Below are 22,218 nucleotides of genomic sequence, written 5' to 3' on the forward strand. Positions count from 1 at the left end.
GTGAACCCACCTGTTTTTGGACAGAGACATTGATCTCAAGGAACTTTTCTAACATTTACAAGAGTTTTTTTATCTTGGAAAACATTGAGCTAAATGTCATTAAACTTTTGATTTGTAAAAAATTCTGAACTTGAATATGTGAGAATGAATTTCAAGTCAATAGTTGTGTTGTCCTAAAGCAAAGTTAGACCTTAAGTCAAGATAAGTTCAGGGATGGTTTGTCTGGATGGTGTAGTGTGAGAAGCCTATTACTTTCAAGGCATTGATACGAATAATGGTTTGGGTGGAATCCTAGACAACGTGCTCGAAATGGAAAGTTCCCCATGGAGGACAACTTGCTCCAAATGGAAAGTTCCTCGTTGAGGACAACATGCTCCAGGCGGAAAGTTCTTCTCGAAGGCAACGACGAATGTCTGACACAATATAATGATTTGTTCCTTCTATTCAATTGTCAGATGTTTTTCATGAAAAATGAGGATAAACGTAGGATCATGATTCCACTACTCTGATTGTAACGTCTTACTAGTTTAGGTGCGCTACAATATTTTTCTTAATTGTTGTGTACACCTTTGCTAATAAAAGAGTTTATTGAAAAATGTGATTAATTTAAACTTTTAAATAAACTATAATTTTGGGATCTTGTTAAAAGTTTACAACTACTTTCAAAATTTATTTATACAAAAGCTGTCACTCAGCGACCAACAAAAAGTGGAACACTTTAAGTCTAACTGTCTTGATATGTACAATCTTCATACAGCTCTAAACTCATTCTAATTCAGTTTTTGTCTTTACTTGCACATATACGTAATAACTGTGAGTCGATAGACTCAGTAAAAAAAGCATAAACATAAACAACATATAACCAGATTGTAACCAGATGCCCATACACCTAATCACAATCCTATCGAGCATTCAACGCGTACTAGGTTTGGAAGGTTTGTATGATAAAGCCTAGCATATATATGTTGATATCTCAGTACAACTCTATGTACACTTCACCAATATCTTGATATGCTAATCTAATGGCTACTAGTTTGCCTAAAATATATATGTTGGTATCTCGGTGTAATTCTATGCACACCTCACTGATACCCTGATATATTATTCTAACGAAAACTAACATGCACACTAAACGTGTACCCATACACCTAATCACAACCCTATCTCGCATTCAACACGTACTAGGTCTAGAAGGTTTGTATGATAAAGCCTAGCATATATCTATTCATATCTCAGTACAACTCTATGTACACTTCACCAATATCTTGATATGCTAATCTAATGGCTACTGGTTTACCTAAAATATATTTGTTGGCATCTCAGTACAACTCTATGCACACCTCACTGATACCCTGATATGTTATTCTAACGGAAACTGACATGCACAATAAACATGTACTCATATATACAATTATTATACTAATCTTACCTTGATTTAAAATGTAAGAATATCGGTAACGTTGAGTGGAAACTGCTGCTCGACGATTTAAGGTCCTAAGTCATAATTTGCGTAAAACTGGTAAGTGACCTGCTAAATCACTTTTCGGGAATGTAGACTTAAAACTAAAAATTTTCCTATCGATAAATATCGTGGCAATACCTTAAATATCAAGAAAACACATAAAAATAATACTTCGGAAAAAATACTCCAAAAAATAGTAGGTCGTTTATAAAAAATGGCCAGACCGTTTTTTTGAGTCTCTACCTACTAAAAACGGTAGACTGTTTCTAGAAAAAAGGTATGCCATTTTCTACTGCAGATTTTCATAAAATGTCATTTTTATTTTAAATCCACCCCAAAACTTCTACAAAGCTCCAGAATACCTATTTGAGACAAAAGGAACAAATACCAACAAAAATAAACACCATCAAGGCCCAAAATTTAAATCTACCATTAAAGGACCAAGTTTGAGCTTGAAAGCTCAAACCTTGTCCAAGCTCAACAACAACCATTAAAACTCACTTAAAAAAGCATAAATAACTTAGAAATAGCATCAGAAACAAACCCTAAATGTCCTAAGATCATGCAAAAACCAAATACCCAAAAATACATCAAAACCCATTTTTTTTTGAAAATTTCAAAAGGAAAAGAAAGATAAAGCTTACCCTAGAACAATACTTGAATCCCTGCTTCTAATCCTCTGATTTTAAGGTCAAAATTACAGAGATCACTTACTTCTCCTTGGTTCTTGTTTGAGCCGAAGCTAAAGGGAGAGAGATGGGTATAACTTGTGATTTTTTTCCTATTTTGGATAAATCTTATCAACATAAGTTGTTTTATTCAGATTAAAATATTAATCCTCATCTTCCAAATAATTTACTAAAACCAATAACATATCTTATGGTAAAAGGATCATTTCGCTCTTAACTTATCACTTAAGGATAAAATGGTCCAAAATCATAATCTTGTATAATCTTGACATGCTAAATGTCTAACTATCTTGCCTTGCTAGTTTTAAAATACCCAACTGTATCCAAGTGACTCAAAGTGGCCAAATTATAGCATTTTACTGTTACCAAGCATAAAGTATGAAAAACGTAAAATTTCATATATAACATACATAATACATCTAGAATTCAAAAGTATCACCATAATTGTAAAAGTAATAATTTAAAGCTTATTTCTAACGGTAAGCCTTAATTATCTACTAAGAGCACATAATCATAATTAATAATTAAATCCTTAATTATCTACTAATTCCCATAATATAACTATGCTGTCATTACACTGACATTCTCTTTCCCTCGGTGTCAGGTGGTAGGTACAGACCGTATCAAAAAGAAAAGTGACAAAACTCCAAACTTGGTATGTTGAAACTATGTCAGGTGACATGTCGCTTGAGGCTACAATTTCAAAAAAAACTCTTCCACAACATGGGAAAGGTTGGGCTTGTTTCTAACTTCATTCTCCAACATTTATGACCACATTTACACCTATTTAAGGGCTTGCAACAACCATGGTATTTTGGAAGTTTGAATATTAAAATTGTGGTTTACGTACACTATAAATAAAGACCTATGGATTTATTTTTTGAGACATCGGTTTCTATTAGAAGAGGACATTACTAGAAACTCTATTGTGCTTGATAAATCTAAAGATCTATTTCGATCCTTTTTTTTTTGCTTGTGGTAGGAGAAAATAAGATCTGTCCTCACTAGATCTCTCCGATTCGCTAGAGTTTGCACATTAGGATCCGTAGCTACTAGATTAGTTTTTTCAATGGGATTGCCCCTCCTTATGGTTACAACAATTTTCGTGTGTTCTAAAGAGATTCAAAACAACGACCGTGTTTTTGATCTCTCAATGAAAGCACCAAAATATTGATTTCACTTTTAGCAAACGACATTGAGTCTTTAAAGCGATTAAAATAATAGAATTTGAATAATGATTAAGCAAATTAAGAATACAAATTTGTTCTTTCAAAAAAAAAAAAAAAAGAATACAAATTTTTTAAAGAGGTTCGGCCCCGTGATGGTAGTAATAGCCTACTCCCTTTTTACTTGTATTACTCATGAGAAAAGAAGCAAGACGTTATTGATCTCTCTCGAAAACTTACAAAGATTTTAGCAGCATAAGTGCTCTTCTAAAGAATAAGATTTTAGATCCCTGAATAGTAAAATGACTCCACTATTTATATGAAATAATTACATTCATTAGGTTTTATAAAAGAAATAAATAATAAAAAGGAAAACTAATTACTTTCCTAAATTACATCATTTATGTGTGGAAATCCCATGAAAATAGGGATTTAATTGACTAATAAAGGAGGAAAGTACTTAAGGCTTTCTTTCGCATTTACTCTGGGTGGCATACGCGAAGTGGCCGTAAAATCGACGCTAGTCAGATGGTGTCGTTTGCTCTGTGTGACACCTTTACCTTATTATTCAAATAGATTGTATCTGATGAGTAATTCAATCTGGGTGGCATACTAAGTGATGATTTGAGAATAAATTTGTATTGGTTTTGTTTAAAATAGGTGGATATGTGGTTAATGGTTTGTTGTGGTAATGTAGTGAAGTAGGGAAGTTGATGAGTAGTTGTTGATTTAGTATATGAAATTAGTTTGGCTTAGAAGAGAGAGTTGTATGTAAAGTAGTAAGCTCTTATTGATAGTTTGGAAATTTGATTTTTTGGTGTTGGTTACAATTTGGAACCCTTGATGGGATAATTATAGTTGCTCATCCCCAGGGCTGGCCTTGAGGTGAGACGAAGGCGGCGGCCGCCTTAGGCCCCCCACCGCTCAGGGCCCTCATTTCGAAAAAAAATTAAAATATAGTTAGTAATAAAATAAATAATAATACTTTTAATGCTAAATATGTGTTGCAGCCTAGTGGTAATTTGATTAGTTTAACAACTAAGAGGTTGAGAATTCAAATCCCAACAATCTCACTTTTTCACTGGGCCCCAATTTTTACTTTTGCCTAAGGCCCAAATTAACATAGGCCTGACCCTGCTCACCCCTTACACTTTATGGTTAGAATTATTTTTTCTAGTTCTTTCTTTTACTAGAAGGAATTATATCCAAACAAATCTAAATATTTCTAGAGTTCAACATTACTAGTATACTCTAGACTTAATCTAATCTAGAAATCTCTTAAAATCTTAGATAAATTTTTTTCTATAAGTGTATAGAAATTTCTAGACTATATTGTGTAGAAATGTGTAGCAAATTCTAATACTCCTCTTTGGTTGACATTTCGGTAACTCCGATCATATCTCGTAGTAGCTTGAACTTTCCTCTTGGTAGCACCTTTGTGAAAATATCTGCCAACTGTTCTTCAGTCTTGCAGTGCTTAGGTTATATTTCTTTGTTAGCTTCTGCTTCTTTGATAAAGTGATACTTGATGCTTATATGCTTGGTCCTGCTGCGAAATATTGGATTTTTCGCCATTACTATAGCTGATTTGCTATCGTAATATATCTTTGTAGCCTCCTATGATTCTCCCATGTCTTCTAGTATTCTATGAAGCCATATAGCTTGGCTTGTAGTCATTACTGCTGCAATATACTCTGCTTCTGCTAATGATTATGCAACAGTTGCTTGTTTCTTTGATGCCCAAGAAAATATACAAGATTCAAGTGTGAAGGCATATCCTGACGTGCTTTCAATGTTGTCTATGGATCCTGCCCAGTCATTATCTGTGTTGCTTACAAGTTTTGAGTCACTTGTAATTTTGTACCATATTCTGTAGAATTTTTTGTTCCTTACAAGTATTTGAGAATTTGCTTGGCTGCTCCGTAGTGAACATGACTTGGATCATGCATGAATCTTGATAGGAGAGTAACTGCATACATTATGTCTGGTCTTGTAGCAGTTAGATATAGTAGGCTGCCAATTAGATGTCAAAATTTTGATTCATCAGCTTTCGGTGAGCCATCTTCCTTCTTGAGAGCTTTGTTGTTGTCTAATGGAGTTGATACAATCTTGCATCCCTCCATTTTAAATTTCTTCAATAGTTTCTTGGTATACCTCTTTTGTGAGATGAAGATCCTATCTTGTTTTTGAGTTATTTCGATCCCAAGGAAGTAGTGCATTAAGCCCAAGTCGGCCATCTTAAAACTTTTCATTATGTCTTCTTTAAATTTCTTTATCATACCCTCATTATTTCTTGGGTAGATGAGATCATCAATGTATAAAGAGACAATAAGAGTGTCACTTGTACCTTGAGTCTTGATGTAAAGAGTTGGCTCACTCTTGCTCCTCCTAAATCCTTATTGAGTGAAGTAGTTATCGATTCTACTATACCTGGCTCGCGGAGCTTGCTTTAAGCCATACAAGGCTTTTTTCAACATGAAAACTTTATCTTCCTGTCCTTGTACCACGAACCCTTGAGTTTGTTCCATGTATATTTCTTCTTCAAGATAACCATTTAGGAATGCCGACTTCACATCGAGTTGAAAAATCTTCCATTTCTTCTGTGCAGCTAGAGCTATTAAAACCCTAATAGTATCGAGGCGTGCAACAGGAGCAAATATTTTGCTGTAGTCAACTCCATATTGTTGGGAGTATCCTTTCACAACTAACCTTCCTTTGTACTTTTGGATAGAGCCATCTGCTTCAGCCTTGTCTTGTAGACCCACTTGACTCCTATAGTATCTTTGTCTTATGGACGATCTACAAGCTCCCAGTCTCATTCTTTTCAATCATCTTTATCTCTTCATTCATGGCTTGTCTCCATACTTCTTGTTGTTGAGTTGATTAAAAACTCTCTGGCTCCATAAGTACTAAGTTGCATGTCTCGTAGATTTCTGATAGTGGTCTTATTCGCCTTACTGGTGAGTCTGGCAGGGACTCAATAGCTTTTACTGGTTCTTATGTTGTTGGTTGAGTAAGAACTCTATTTTGATCAATTTCTGGTCTTGGCGGTAGAGGAATATTGAGTTCCATTCTTTCAACCTCTTGTGTCTCTCAGTTGTATGCAGCATCTTCGTCAAATTTTATGTCTCGGCTAATTATTAGCTTGTTTGTTTCTAAGCTATAGACTCGATAATCTTTTGATTGAGTACTACAGCCTAAGAAGATTCCTTTCTTAGTCTTCTCATCAAGCTTGCCTCTTTTCTCTTTTTGGAATGTGACCTTAGCATATGTAGCCGAAGACTTTGAGATGCTTTGCTGATGGCTTACGTCTGCTCCAAGCTTCGATTTGCGTCTTATTTTGCACGACTTTTATTGGACATCGGTTGAGCAAGTAGACTGCGGTGCTTACCGCCTCTGCCCAAAATCGTTTCTGGAGACCTTTCTCTAGTAGCATGGCTCTTGCTGCCTCCATAACAGTCATGTTTTTCCTTTTAGATACGCCGTTTTGTTCTGGTGCGTATCTGATAGTGAGTTGGTGCTCCATCCCTTCGTCTTCACAAAAATTGTTGAATTCATTAGAAGTGTATTCTTTGCCTCTATCATTTCTAATTGTCTTGATGTAGTGACCGCTTTGTTTTTCGACACGGAATTTGAATATTTTGAAAATATCGAAGACTTGCAAATTTTGTTGCCTTAAATAAACCCATGTCATTCTAGTAAATTCATCAATGAAGAGAATGAAGTACCTATTTTGGTCATTTGATGGAGTGCGCATTGCCCCGCAGACGTCAGTATGGACTAGCTCCAGTGGATTTTTGGCTCTCCAAGTTTTGTCGGATGGGAAAGGTTGTCGATGTTGTTTCCTGAGCATGCATCCTTCGCAAACTGTGTTGATCTCCTTAATTGTTAGGAGGTCTCGCATCATATTCTTCTGCTTAAGGATCTTTAGCCCGTGAAAGTTAAAGTGACCGAACCTTCTATGCCAAAGCCATGAATCATCTGTGTGTGCTTGCATCACCACATTGCTTTGCATATCTCCATTGTATTGGAAAACATCTATTTTCTTTCATTTTTACCTTTACAATTTGAAAGGATTTATGTTGCTTATCATATATTGTGCCTTTATTACAAGCCTCTTTCAGTTACCTGGCCTAAGCGGCAAAATAGAGTTTCAAAAATTCAACACTAGTAGACCTTTAACCTGCTTGGTCTGATATGGCCCGGACATGTACATTCTTCGCCCAGCTCCTGAACTCATGGCTGATCAGCTAATGCCTTACCTTTTCCTGCACAGTAGAGCACCCGTGAGCCAAGCCCAACAAGACAGTATAAATCATAACAAATATAATATGCTCATCATGCTATTTAAACGGTAATACCATTCATATATGTTTGTGTGTCACAGACCTACATGTTACACTCACATGCCTATTTATGTCTACATGGCGTAGACCTATGTGTTGCGCTCACACATCTATTTATTTCTACGTGGCGTAGACCTACGTGTTGCTCTCACACGTCTGAATATAATAAGGCCTTAGAATGGTTCATCTCGGTTATGGTTACCGAGTCCAACCTGATTATGCCTTGAGTGCATAATCCCTAAATCTCATTACATTTAACATGGCATGGCATTTACACGCATATATCACTAGGGTAATAACCCTAGGCCATCAACCGCTACTATTAGGGTAATAACCCTAATCCCAGTTACTAAACAATCATACATATCATTTTCAATATAAGCACCACTGCGCATACTCTACGTGCTAATCACTGTCTTACCTGTTGTCCTGCAATATTAAAGATTCTGAATACCCGGGTGCTCCTGATCAGGTGTCGGTAATCCTAGTCACACAAATCCGGGAGTTCACAAATAGGGTTAACCCCTGATTTCACATTCATAAAATATTCACATGGCATTAAAAATTCATATATTCAGATAGAGCTCGAAAAGAGCTTTCCAACGGTATATAGAACTCCCAAATCGGAGTCCAAATCGCAAAGTTATGGCTATTTGAAGTTTGCAAAAGGATCTGCCCAGAAAGAACTGAGCGCGCTGCGGCATGCTAAATACCATACCGCGGCACCTGGGTTCAAAATCCAGAAAAACAGCAGCAAGAACACGAAAATCAGCTCCAAAACACAATTAAATCACCCCAATTCACAACCAAAACTCCCAAACCATAAAATAGGTTTTTAATCATCATAAAGGGAGTTTAAAACACATACTTCATGCATAAAATTCACAATTTCAGATTGCATAAAACACATAATTCATGCCTCAAACTAACAATACCCAAGCTTAAGAATTTGAGCTGAAAATCCAACAACCACAATTATTTTCTAACAGCCACATATCAAAATAGCATGAATTTCAAGCTAGAAAATAACCTAAAATCGCAATCCAAGCTCACAAACATGAATCCCAACCAAATCATGAAATTTCTCACTCAATTTACCAATATTAAACTCAAAATCATAAACATGCAACTCAAAGCTTCATAACCCTTTTTTCCTCATGCTCAATAAACATCAAAATCAGCAACAAAACTAAGATTAAAGCTTTTAAAGAAACTACCTCAGCTCCTTGCAAGTCCAAGAACAACAACAACCAAGTTCTAAGCTCCAAATCAAAGCAAACTCCAAGCAAAACACACCAATTAAACTAGAATTTTCAAGAGAGGGTTAGGGTGAGAGAGAGGTGCACAACCAGAAATTGATTTCTTTTACTCTCAAAAATCAATTTTATTAAACTTAGTAAATAAAGGTCAAAAGACCAAAATGCCCCTAGGGCCCAAAGCATACATATTCACCCTCACAAGAGTATTTTTGTCATTTCATGCATAAATAAATCCCAATTAATTTCGATTATCACTTATCAAATAAAATACCAATTAAATCAATCCAATTTGCATTTCGGGCCCGAACCCGGTTCGGCCCGAAATACCCAGTTGTGACTATATTGCGCCTGTAACGCCCTAAATAATTAGGCACGCTACCCAAAAAGATTATGAAACCCTAATCCCCTAAACCGGATTACTAATTAAAAATAGCGCAGAATTTAAACTTTTATATTAAACAGACTGAAAATAAACTTGTAATATATTTAAACTTTTCAAACATAGTTGGGATCCCAAAAATAATTACAAAATTATTACAAGTTCTTTCTTACTAGCCGACCTAAGCGGTAAAACAGAATACAAAAGTCAACACTGCTAGACCCATAACCCGCTTGGTCTGAAGTGGCGTGAACATGTACATTCTTCGTCTACTCCTGAAACTCATGGCTGATCAGCTATTGCCTTACCCTTTCCTGCACAGTAGAGCACCCGTGAGCCAAGCCCAACAAGACAGTATAAATCATAACACATATATTATGCTTATTCACATATATGTCTGTATGGCACAGACCTGATCACTATATCAACATGCCTATTTATGTCTACGTGGCGTAGACCTATGTGTTGCGCTCACACATCTATTTAAATCTACGTGACGTAGACCCACGTGTTGCTCTCACACGTCTAATTACATTAAGGCCTTAGAAGTGGTTCATCTCGGTTATGAGTACCGAGTCCAACCTGATTATGCCTTGAGCGCACAATCCTTAAATTTCATTTCATTTAACATGGCATGGCATTATACACATATTCCACTAGAGTAATAACCCTAGGCTAACAGACCGTTCCTATTGGGGTAATAACCCTAATCCCGGTTACTAAACATTCATGCATATCATATTCACATAAGCGCCACTGCGCATACTCTACGTGCAAACTACTATCTTACCTGTTGTCCCGCAATAGTAGAGATTCCAAATCCCCGGGTGCTCCTGACCAGGTGCCGGTAATCCTAGTCACAATACCGAGATTTACACAAATAGGGTTAATCCCTAAATCTCACTTCCACAAAAATATAAAATTGGCATTCAAATCACATATAATCACATAGAGCTCGAAAAGAGCTTTCCAACAGTATAAAGAACGTCCCAAACGGAGTCCCGAGTCAAAAGTTATGGCAAAACAAAAACTTAAAAAAAATAGCAATCTGCCATTATCGTGGTGGTCGCGACCACTGGGTTTAAAAACCCAGAAAACTCAAATTTCAGCTTCGAAAATATGCCAAACTCATCCCCAATTCAACCCAAACATGCATATATCTCAAAATCATGAAATAGAGCTGCTAGCATAACTCAGAGGATCAAAAACACATATCTCATGCATCAAATCCCATAACAAAAACCAATATTCAAATTGCATAAACACAAAATTCATGCTTTACACAACCTATTCACAAGCTCAAGAACTTGAGTTAACAATCCTTCAAACTCAACCAATTTCCAGCAAGAACTTTCTTAAAACTACCCAAAATAACAGCTGCTAACAACCCTAGTTTTCAATCTAAAAATCACATAAACATATAAGATGCAAACCACATAATCCAAAGCTTAATTCATCTACAAATCATCAAAACTCATCAATTATAACCCATGCACTTAAGATCATAAATCATGGCTACACAAACATAGATTCAACCTCAATTCACAGCAGCAAAACTAACAAGGAAAGAGGTAGAAACTACCTCAAGTTCTTCACACAAGCAATTCCACAACCTTTCCCAAGATCCAAGCACAGATTACACCTCAATCTTGAAGAGAAATGCAAAGAAAATGCAAATAGAGGAAAGAGGGAGAGAGATTCGGTTTGGGGCTGAGAACAAATGCAAAAATGATCTTTTCTTTACTCAATAATCTCATTGTTGCAAAATAGACTAAATGGTCAAAATGACCAAATTGCCCCTAGGGCCAATTAATCATACATACACATTTTCAAGGGCAAAAATGCCATTCCACACTCATTTAATTCTAAATAATTTCAGATTATCAAATAAAATGCCAAATAATTCAATTCAAATTGCATTTCGGACCCGAACCCCGTTCGGTTCGAAATACCCGGTTGTGACTATACCGCGCCAACCTGTCAGAACACACCTGAAAAGACAACACAGGCATACTATATAATAATATAGTTCTATTAGGCACGTAATTAAATTAATTTCATCGTTTACCCTTCTCGGGTCATAATTACCAAAATGCCCCTGGCTCACCAATGGGGTCTTAACATAATAAAATTCATATAATTTCACATATATTGAACTATATAATAATATAATTCCTCAATTATACATAATTATCTAGTTAGGGTTTTGCTAATCCATTTCTTAATTCCGGGGTATTACAATTACCCCCTCCTTATAGAAATTTCGTCCCGAAATTTACCTGAACAACTCCGGATATTTCTGCTGCATATCCGTCTCGAGCTCCCAGGTTGCCTCTTCTATTTTACTGTTCTTCCACAGTACTTTCACCAGTGCCACAGTCTTGTTTCTCAAGACTTTCTCTCTTCTATCAAGTATCTGCACTGGTTGTTCCTCGTATGATAAGTCCGGTTGTAGTTCCAACGCTTCATAACTCAGAACATGGGACGAGTCTGAGACATACCTCCGAAGCATTGAAACATGAAACACATTATGTACAGCTGCCAGCGCTGGGGGCATAGCCAATCTGTACGCTACTTGTCCTATCCTCTCAAGGATTTCAAAAGGTCCAATGAACCTCGGGCTAAGTTTTCCTTTCTTCCCAAAGCGTTTTATGCCTTTCATCGGAGATATTCGGAGAAATACCATGTCCCCGACCTGGAAATCAATATCTCGACGCTTTGGATCGGCATAACTCTTTTGCCTACTCTGAGCCGCGAGCATTCGCGCTCTAATCTTATCAATTGCCTCACTTGTTTTCTGAACAGCTTCGGGACCCAAGAACTTTCTTTCACCCACTTCATCCCAGTGAATGGGCGATCTACATTTCCTTCCATACAAAAGTTCATAAAGAGCCATCCCGATTGTTGCCTGATAGCTGTTATTATAAGAAAACTCGATCAGGGGAAGGTACTTTACCCATGATCCTTCAAAGTCAAGCACGCATGCCCGTAGCATGTCTTCTAAAATCTGAATGGTCCTCTCGGATTGTCCATCCGTCTGAGGATGAAAAGCTGTGCTGAACTTTAACTGAGTACCCATAGCTCGATGCAGACTCTCCCAGAATCTTGATGTAAACTTCGGATCTCTATCCGACACAATGGACTTTGGGACACCATGTAGACGAACAATTTCTCTGACATATAACTCAGCATACTGATCAATGGAGAAGTTCGTCCGAACAGGTAATAAGTGAGCAGACTTTGTAAATCTGTCCACTATGACCCACACAGAGTCAAACTGTCCCGTGGTTCTAGGCATACCTACCACGAAATCCATAGTTATATCTTCCCATTTCCATTCTGGTATTTTCAGCGGTTGCAGCAACCCTGCAGGTCGCTGGTGTTCAGCCTTCACTTGCTGACACGTAAGGCACTTTGCAACATACTCGGCGATGTCATTCTTCATACCTGGCCACCAAAACATGGCTTTTAGGTCTTGATACATCTTTGTCGACCCTGGATGAACTGAATAAGGAGTCGTGTGAGACTCATCCATGATTTCTTTCTTGATGTTCTCATCCATAGGTACACAAATTCGATTCCCAAATCTCAACATTCCCGTTTCATCCACTGAAAAATCACTAGCCTTCCCGGCCGAAACCCTAGCTCGGGTTTTTATCAATTTCGAATCCTGCTTTTGCGCTTCTTTAATTCTCTCAAGAAGAGTGGATTGCATGGTAATATTAGCCAATTGCCCCACAACCAACTCAATTTGAGCTCGAGTCATTTCATTTGCCAGTTGTTGAGAGATTTGCTTCATAGAACTCAGCTGACTCTGACCTTTTCTACTCAGGGCATCAGCAACTACATTGGCTTTACCAGGGTGATAAAGAATCTCACAATCATAATCTTTCACCAGTTCTAGCCAACGCCTCTGTCTCATATTCAAGTCTTTCTGGGTAAAAAAATACTTCAGACTTTTGTGATCAGTGTATATCTCACATTTCTCGCCATAAAGGTAATGCCGCCAAATTTTTAGCGCAAATACCACTGCTGCGAGTTCTAAATCGTGAGTAGGGTACCTCTGTTCGTACTCCTTTAACTGTCGAGAAGCATAAGCTATTACCCTCCCAGCCTGCATAAGCACACAGCCGAGACCCTGTCTCGAGGCATCACAATATACCACGAACTTTTCCTTATCTGAAGGAAGAGTTAGTACAGGAGCGGTAATCAAGCGTTGCTTTAACTCCAGGAAACTTTTCTCACACCGATCAGTCCAAACAAACTTCTGGTTCTTTCGGGTCAGCTCCGTTAAGGGTACAGTGATCTTTGAGAAACCCTCAACGAACCGACGATAATAACCAGCCAAACCTAGAAAACTTCTGACCTCCGTAGCTGACTTCGGTGCTGGCCAATCCCGAACAGCTTCAATTTTGACCGGATCCACCATGATCCCATCTTTATCCACTATGTGCCCCAGAAATGAGACACGGGATAACCAGAATTCACACTTTTTGAACTTAGCATAAAGCTTGTGATCCCGTAACCTTTGCAAAACCGCTCTGAGATGTAACTCATGCTCTTCTTCGGTCTCAGAGTACACCAAGATGTCGTCAATAAACACAATCACGAACCTATCCAGGTAATCTTTAAACACCCGATTCATCAAATCCATGAATGCCGCCAGGGCATTAGTGAGTCCAAAAGACATCACAAGAAATTCATAGTGTCCATACCGAGTACGGAACGCAGTTTTCGGGATATCTTCCTCTCAAATTCTCAGCTGATGATAGCCTGAGCGAAGATCGATCTTAGAAAAGACCGTCTTCCCTTTCAGTTGATCAAACAGATCATCAATTCGAGGTAAAGGATACTTGTTCTTAATGGTAAGCTTGTTCAACTCTCGGTAGTCAATACACATTCGCAGGGTTCCGTCTTTCTTCTTCACAAATAGAACCGGAGCACCCCAAGGTGAGTAGCTCGGTCTAATGAATCCCAGATTCAATAATTCTTGCAACTGTATCTTCAATTCCTTCAACTCAGCTGGAGCCATTCGATACGGTGCCTTAGACACTGGATCCACTCCCGGAGCCAGTTTAATAACAAATTCAATTTCCCGAACAGGTGGCAATCCCGGCAAATCTTCTGGAAAGACATCAAGGAACTCACATACCAATTTCATATCCTCAGACCCTGATGTCATAGGTTGGCTAGTGTCCACTGCAGTAACTATGAACCCTAGACAACCTCTACCCATCAAGTCTTTAGCTTTCAACAACGATATTCTTGGTATGCGCGCCCCCTGAACTTTACCCACGAACACCGCTGGGTTAGCACTCTCGGGCTCAAACACTACCATCTTCCGTTTACAGTCGATCATTGCTCCATACTTAGACAGAAAATCCATTCCCAGGATTATGTCAAAATCAGATAATTGCAGCTCAATTAGATTGGCGGTCAATTCACAACCGTCAATCCAAAAAGACAAAGACCGAATCCACCTTGTGGATACTATCAGGTCTCCCGAGGGTAACAGGGTTCCAAACCCCGAAGTATAATTATCACATGGCTTATGCAAAGTTTCTATCACTCTACTCGATACATATGAATGAGTAGCTCCAGAATCAAATAACACAGTATAAGCACAACCATTAATAGATAACTGACCTGTCACAACTGACGGACTAGCATCAGCATCTGCCTGAGTTATAGTGAAAAGTCTCCCCGGGTTCTGAGCAACATTCTTCTTAGGCTCTTCTCTCTTAGCTTGGGGACAATCCCTGATAAAGTGGCCCACCACGCCACACTGGAAACATGTCTTGGCTCGGCACTCACCAGGATGATGCTTCATGCATTTAGGACACTCGGGGTATGACCGGAATGAGGAACTGCGGCCTTGACGGCCACCTCTGTTTCCCCGAAACTTTCTATTTCCTCCTGAAGCTCCGGAAGCCTCAGCCTTCCGCTTGTGCTCAGGGTTGCTACTGTCGATCCCCTTACTGAAATTACCACCAGCAGGAGGGTTTGATGCCATGGCGGCATCCTTTACAGCCTGCTCTTTCATCACTTGCTGCTCGGCCTCTTCAGCAATGAAGGCCAAGTCTACCACCCTCTTATACAGGGTGTCATGGGATGTGGTAATTTTCAAGTCTTGACTGATTGTAGCATTCAGTCCTCGAACATACTTTTGTTTTCTAGTAAAATCGGTAGGCACCAAATCACCAGCAAATTTGGATAATCGGTCAAATTCCAGAGTATATTCAGCCACCGACATCTTCCCTTGAGTCAACTTCACAAAGTCTTCCTGGTGTGAAGTCCGTACAGCCACATTATAAAACTTTTCTTCAAAAAGTTTCTTAAACTCATCCCATGTCATCATACTGACATCTCGGGTTTGATTCACTATGTCCCACCAGACGCGGGCATGATCTTGAAACATAAAGGCCGCACAATTTACCCTCTCAGTTCCCGTCACCCCCATATTATCGAGGATCCAGGTAACAGTGCTCATCCACTGATCAGCCTTAATAATATCAATGCCTCCCAGAAAAACCAGAGGTTTCAGCTTCACAAACTGCTCGAACACCGAGTCCCGGTGCGGCATAACATACCCTTGGTTACCCACCACTGGCACAGGAGCTGGTTGTAACCCTTGATTAGCTGGGACAGCTTGTTGCCTCAAACGTTGCAACTCTTCCTCTTGACGAAGTATGACACTTCGCATTTCATGAAACATTTGCTGCCAGTCAGCAGGAGGATTAGCATTAACAGCCCCCGCATTATCCCCCGGATTTTGCGGAGGTGGAGGCGGTGCGGGTGGATCGGTTTGGGTAGCCCCGGGCTCTACTTGCTCGCCCTGTGGTCTGGATGATTGCGGAGGGTCCATTACTAGTACCCCTAAAATCAACAACCCCAGCGAGTTAAGCACCGATACCACACTTACGCACTTATTGCCTTAAACCCTAACTCATCTATTTACCTCATTCATATACACATAATAATTAACATTTATAACATGGCATCACATAACACATACATACTCTAGATGCTTGCATACTGCCTAAAATGGAAAGCGGTAAACAGATTATCACACATTCAGTCAAGTATTTACTCTCAATACTTACTGCACCATGAGTCGAGCTTATCTCTGACGACGAATGTACATGTTCGGCCGGTCTACAGGAAGTTTAAAAACCTTGCCGCTCTGATACCAAATTGTAACGCCCTAAATAATTAGGCACGCTACCCAAAACGATTATGAAACCCTAATCCCCTAAACGGGATTACTAATTAAAAATAGCGCAGAATTTAAACTTTTATATTAAACAGACTGAAAATAAACTTGTAATATATTTAAACTTTTCAAACATAGTTGGGATCCCAAAAATAATTACAAAATTATTACAAGTTCTTTCTTACTAGCCGACCTAAGCGGCAAAACAGAATACAAAAGTCAACACTGCTAGACCCATAACCCGCTTGGTCTGAAGTGGCGTGAACATGTACATTCTTCGTCTACTCCTGAAACTCATGGCTGATCAGCTATTGCCTTACCCTTTCCTGCACAGTAGAGCACCCGTGAGCCAAGCCCAGCAAGACAGTATAAATCATAACACATATATTATGCTTATTCACATATATGTCTGTATGGCACAGACCTGATCACTATATCAACATGCCTATTTATGTCTACGTGGCGTAGACCTATGTGTTGCGCTCACACATCTATTTAAATCTACGTGACGTAGACCCACGTGTTGCTCTCACACGTCTAATTACATTAAGGCCTTAGAAGTGGTTCATCTCGGTTATGAGTACCGAGTCCAACCTGATTATGCCTTGAGCGCACAATCCTTAAATTTCATTTCATTTAACATGGCATGGCATTATACACATATTTCACTAGAGTAATAACCCTAGGCTAACAGACCGTTCCTATTGGGGTAATAACCCTAATCCCGGTTACTAAACATTCATGCATATCATATTCACATAAGCGCCACTGCGCATACTCTACGTGCAAACTACTATCTTACCTGTTGTCCCGCAATAGTAGAGATTCCAAATCCCCGGGTGCTCCTGACCAGGTGCCGGTAATCCTAGTCACAATACCGAGATTTACACAAATAGGGTTAATCCCTAAATCTAACTTCCACAAAAATATAAAATTGGCATCCAAATCACATATAATCACATAGAGCTCGAAAAGAGCTTTCTAATGGTATAAAGAACGTCCCAAACGGAGTCCCGAGTCAAAAGTTATGGCAAAACAAAAACTTAAAAAAAATAGCAATCTGCCATTATCGTGGTCGCGACCATGGTCGCGACCACTGGGTTTAAAAACCCAGAAAACTCAAATTTCAGCTTCGAAAATATGCCAAACTCACCCCCAATTCAACCCAAACATGCATATATCTCAAAATCATGAAATAGAGCTGCTAACATAACTCAGAGGATCAAAAACACATATCTCATGCATCAAATCCCATAACAAAAACCAATATTCAGATTGCATAAACACAAAATTCATGCTTTACACAACCTATTCACAAGCTCAAGAACTTGAGTTAACAATCCTTCAAACTCAACCAATTTCCAGCCAGAACTTCCTTAAAACTACCCAAAATAACAGCTGCTAACAACCCTAGTTTTCAATCTAAAAATCACATAAACATATAAGATGCAAACCACATAATCCAAAGCTTAATTCATCTACAAATCATCAAAACTCATCAATTATAACCCATGCACTTAAGATCATAAATCATGGCTACACAAACATAGATTCAACCTCAATTCACAGCAGCAAAACTAACAAGGAAAGAGGTAGAAACTACCTCAAGTTCTTCACACAAGCAATTCCACAACCTTTCCCAAGATCCAAGCACAGATTACACCTCAATCTTGAAGAGATATGCAAAGAAAATGCAAATAGAGGAAAGAGGGAGAGAGATTCGGTTTGGGGCTGAGAACAAATGCAAAAATGATCTTTTCTTTACTCAATAATCTCATTGTTGCAAAATAGACTAAATGGTCAAAATGACCAAATTGCCCCTAGGGCCAATTAATCATACATACACATTTTCAAGGGCAAAAATGCCATTCCACACTCATTTAATTCCAAATAATTTCAGATTTCATATTATCAAATAAAATGCCAAATAATTCAATTCAAATTGCATTTCGGACCCGAACCCCGTTCTGTTCGAAATACCCGGTTGTGACTATACCGCGCCAACCTGTCAGAACACACCTGAAAAGACAACACAGGCATACTATATAATAATATAGTTCTATTAGGCACGTAATTAAATTAATTTCATCGTTTACCCTTCTCGGGTCATAATTACCAAAATGCCCCTGGCTCACCAACGGGGTCTTAACGTAATAAAATTCATATAATTTCACATATATTGAACTATATAATAATATAATTCCTCAATTATACATAATTATCTAGTTAGGGTTTTGCTAATCCATTTCTTAATTCCGGGGTATTACAGCGCCAACCTATCAGAACACACCTGAAAAGACAACACAGGCATACTATATAATAATATAGTTCCATTAAGCACGTAATTAAATTAATTTCATTATTTTACCCTTCTCGGGTCACAATTACTAAATGCCCATGGCTCACGAACGGGGTCTTAACATGTTAAAATTCATATTAATTCACATATATTGAACTATATATTAATATAGTTCCTCACTTTATTCATAATTATCTAATTAGGGTTTTGCTAATCCATTTCTTAATTCTAGGGTATTACAATTACCCTCTCCTTATAGAAATTTCGTCCCGAAATTTACCTGAACAACTCCGGATATTTCTGCTGCATATCCGTCTCGAGTTCCCAGGTTGCCTCTTCCACCTTACTGTTCCTCCACAATACTTTCACAGTGCCACTGTCTTACTTCTCAAGACTTTTTCTCTTCTATCGAGTACCTACACCGGTTGTTCCTCATATGACAAGTCTGGCTGAAGTTCCAATGCTTCATAACTTAGAACATGGGACGAGTCTGAGACATACTTCCGAAGCATTGAAATATGAAACACATCATGTACAGCTGTTAGCGCTGAGGGCATAGCCAACCCGTACGCTACTTGCCCTATCCTCTCAAGGATTTCGAAAGGTCCAATGAACCTCGGGCTAAGCTTTCCTTTCTTCCCAAAGCGTTTAATGCCTTTCATCGGAGATATTCGGAGTAATACCATGTCCCCGACCTGGAAATCAATATCCCGACACTTTGGATCAGCATAACTCTTCTGTCTACTCTGAGCCGCGAGCATTCGCGCTCTAATCTTGTCAACTGCCTCATTTGTTCTCTGAACAGCTTCAGGACCCAAGAACTTTCTTTCACCCACTTCATCCCAGTGAATGGGCGATCTACACTTTCTTCCATATAAAAGTTCATAAGGGGCCATCCCGATTGTGGCCTGGTAGCTGTTGTTATAAGAGAACTCGATCAGGGGAAGGTACTTTCCCCATGATCCCTGAAAGTCAAGCACACATGCCCGTAGCATGTCCTCTAAAATCTGAATGCTCCTCTCGGATTGCCCATCCGTCTGAGGATGAAATGTTGTGGTGAACTTTAACTGAGTACCTATAGCTCGATGTAGACTCTCCCAGAATCTCAATGTAAACTTTGGATCTCTATCCGAAATAATGGACTTTGGGACACCATGAAGATGAACAATTTCTCTGACATATAACTCAGCATACTAGTCAATGGAGAAATTCGTCCGAACAGGTAAAAAGTGAGCTGACTTTGTAAACCTATCCACTACGACCCACACAGAGTCAAACTGTCCCGTGGTTCTAGGCATACCTACCACGAAGTCCATAGCAATGTCCTCCCATTTCCACTCTGGTAAGTTCAGTGGCTGCAGCAACCCTGCCAGTTGCTGATGTTCAGCCTTAACTTGTTGACAAGTAAGGTACTTTGCAACATACTCAGCAATGTCGTTCTTCATACCTGGCCACCAAAACATGACTTTCAGGTCTTTATACATCTTCAATGACCCTGGATGAACTGAATAAGGAGTCGTATGAGACTCATTCATGATCTATTTCTTGATGCTCTCATCCATAGGCACACAAACTCGATTCCCGAATCTTAACATTCCCGTTTTATCCATTGAGAAATCACTAGCCTTCCCAGCCGAAACCCTAGCTCGAGTTTTTACTAATTCTTGATCTTGCATTTGTACTTCTTTGATTCGCTCTAAAAGAGTGGATTGGAGGGTAATATTAGCCAACGACCCCACAACTAACTCAATTTTAGCTCGAGTCATCTCATTTGCTAGTTGTTGAGAGATTCGCTTCACAATGCTCAACCGACTCTGATCTTTTCTACTCAAGGCATCAGCAACTACATTGGCCGTACCAGGATGATAAAGGATCTCACAGTCATAATTCTTCACCAACTCTAGCCAACGTCTCTGTCTCATATTCAAGTCCTTCTAGGTAAAGAAATATTTCAGACTCTTGTGATTAGTGTATATCTCACATTTCTCCCCATATAGATAGTGCCACCAAATCTTTAGAGCAAATACCACTGCTACGAGTTCTAGATCGTGAGTAGGGTACCTCTATTCGTACACCTTTAACTGTCGAGAAGCATAAGCTATTACCTTTCCGGTTTGCATAAGCACACATCCAAGACCCTATCTCGAGGCATCACAATACACCACAAACTTTTCCTTATCTGAAGGAAGAGTTAGTACTGGAGCGGTAATCAAGCATTGCTTTAACTTCAGGAAACTTTTCTCACACCGATAAGTCCAAACAAACTTCTGGTTCTTTCGAGTCAGCTCCGTTAAGGGTACAACAATCTTTGAAAAACCCTTAACGAATCGACGGTAATAACCAGCTAAACCCAGAAAACTTCTGACCTCCGTAGCTGATTTCGGTGTTGGCCAATCCCGAACAGTTTCAATTTTGGCCGGATCCACCATGATCCCATCTTTATCCACTATGTGCCCCAAAAATGAGACACGCGATAACCAGAATTCACACTTTTTGAATTTAGCATAGAGCTTATGATCTCGTAACCGTTGCAAAACCGCTCTGAGATGCAACTCATGCTCTTCTTCTGACTCAGAATACACCAAAATGTCATCAATAAACACAATGACGCACCTATCCAGGTAGTCTTTGAACACCTGATTCATTAAATCCATGAATGCCGCCGGGGCATTAGTGAGTCCAAAAGACATCACAAGAAATTCATCGTGTCCATATCTAGTACGAAACACAGTTTTCAAGATATCTTCCTCTCGAATTCTCAGCTGATGATATCCTGAGCGAAGATCGATCTTGGAAAAGACCGTCTTCCCCTTCAGTTGATCAAACAGATCATCTATTCGAGGTAAAGGATACTTGTTCTTGATGGTGAGCTTGTTCAACTCCCGGTAATCAATACACATTCGCACGATTCCGTCTTTCTTCTTCACAAACAATATCGGAGCACCCCAAGGTGAGTAGCTTGGTCTGATGAATCCCAGATTCAATAACTCTTGCAGTTGTATCTTCAATTCTTTCAGTTCTGCTAGAGCCATTCAGTACGGTGCTTTAGATACTGGATCCACTCCCAAAACTAATTCAATAACAAATTCAATCTCCCAGGTAGGTGGCAATCCCGATAAGTCTTCAGGAAAGACATCAAGGAACTCGCATACCAATCTTGTATTCTCAGGCCTTGATGTCACAGGTTGGCTGGTATCCACTGCAGTGACTATGAACCCAAGACAACCTCTGCTCATCAGGTCCTTAGCTTTCAACAGTGTTATTCCTGGTATGCGTGTACCTTGAATCTTACCCACTAACACCGTTGGTTTAGCACTATCGGGCTCAAACACCACCATCTTCCGTTTACAGTCAATCGTCACTCCATATTTAGACAGAAAATCCATTCCCAGGATTATGTCAAAA

The 22,218-nt window shown here is 39.0% G+C and overlaps 2 long non-coding RNA genes across 2 annotated transcripts; both read right to left on the bottom strand.

Moving 5' to 3' along the window:
* Positions 1-9,383: 9,383 nt before the first annotated feature.
* Positions 9,384-10,205, bottom strand: LOC133035473 (uncharacterized). The gene is made up of 2 exons (XR_009686674.1): positions 10,092-10,205; positions 9,384-9,615 (listed from the first exon to the last, which is right to left on the bottom strand). It is a non-coding gene; the product is annotated as an uncharacterized LOC133035473 (long non-coding RNA).
* Positions 10,206-16,608: 6,403 nt separating this feature from the next.
* Positions 16,609-17,569, bottom strand: LOC133035474 (uncharacterized). Its single transcript, XR_009686675.1, has 2 exons — positions 17,317-17,569; positions 16,609-16,840 (listed from the first exon to the last, which is right to left on the bottom strand). It is a non-coding gene; the product is annotated as an uncharacterized LOC133035474 (long non-coding RNA).
* Between the last annotated feature and the right edge of the window lie 4,649 nt (positions 17,570-22,218).

This window comes from Cannabis sativa, chromosome 3, assembly GCF_029168945.1.
Source record: "Cannabis sativa cultivar Pink pepper isolate KNU-18-1 chromosome 3, ASM2916894v1, whole genome shotgun sequence".
NCBI lineage: Eukaryota > Viridiplantae > Streptophyta > Magnoliopsida > Rosales > Cannabaceae > Cannabis > Cannabis sativa.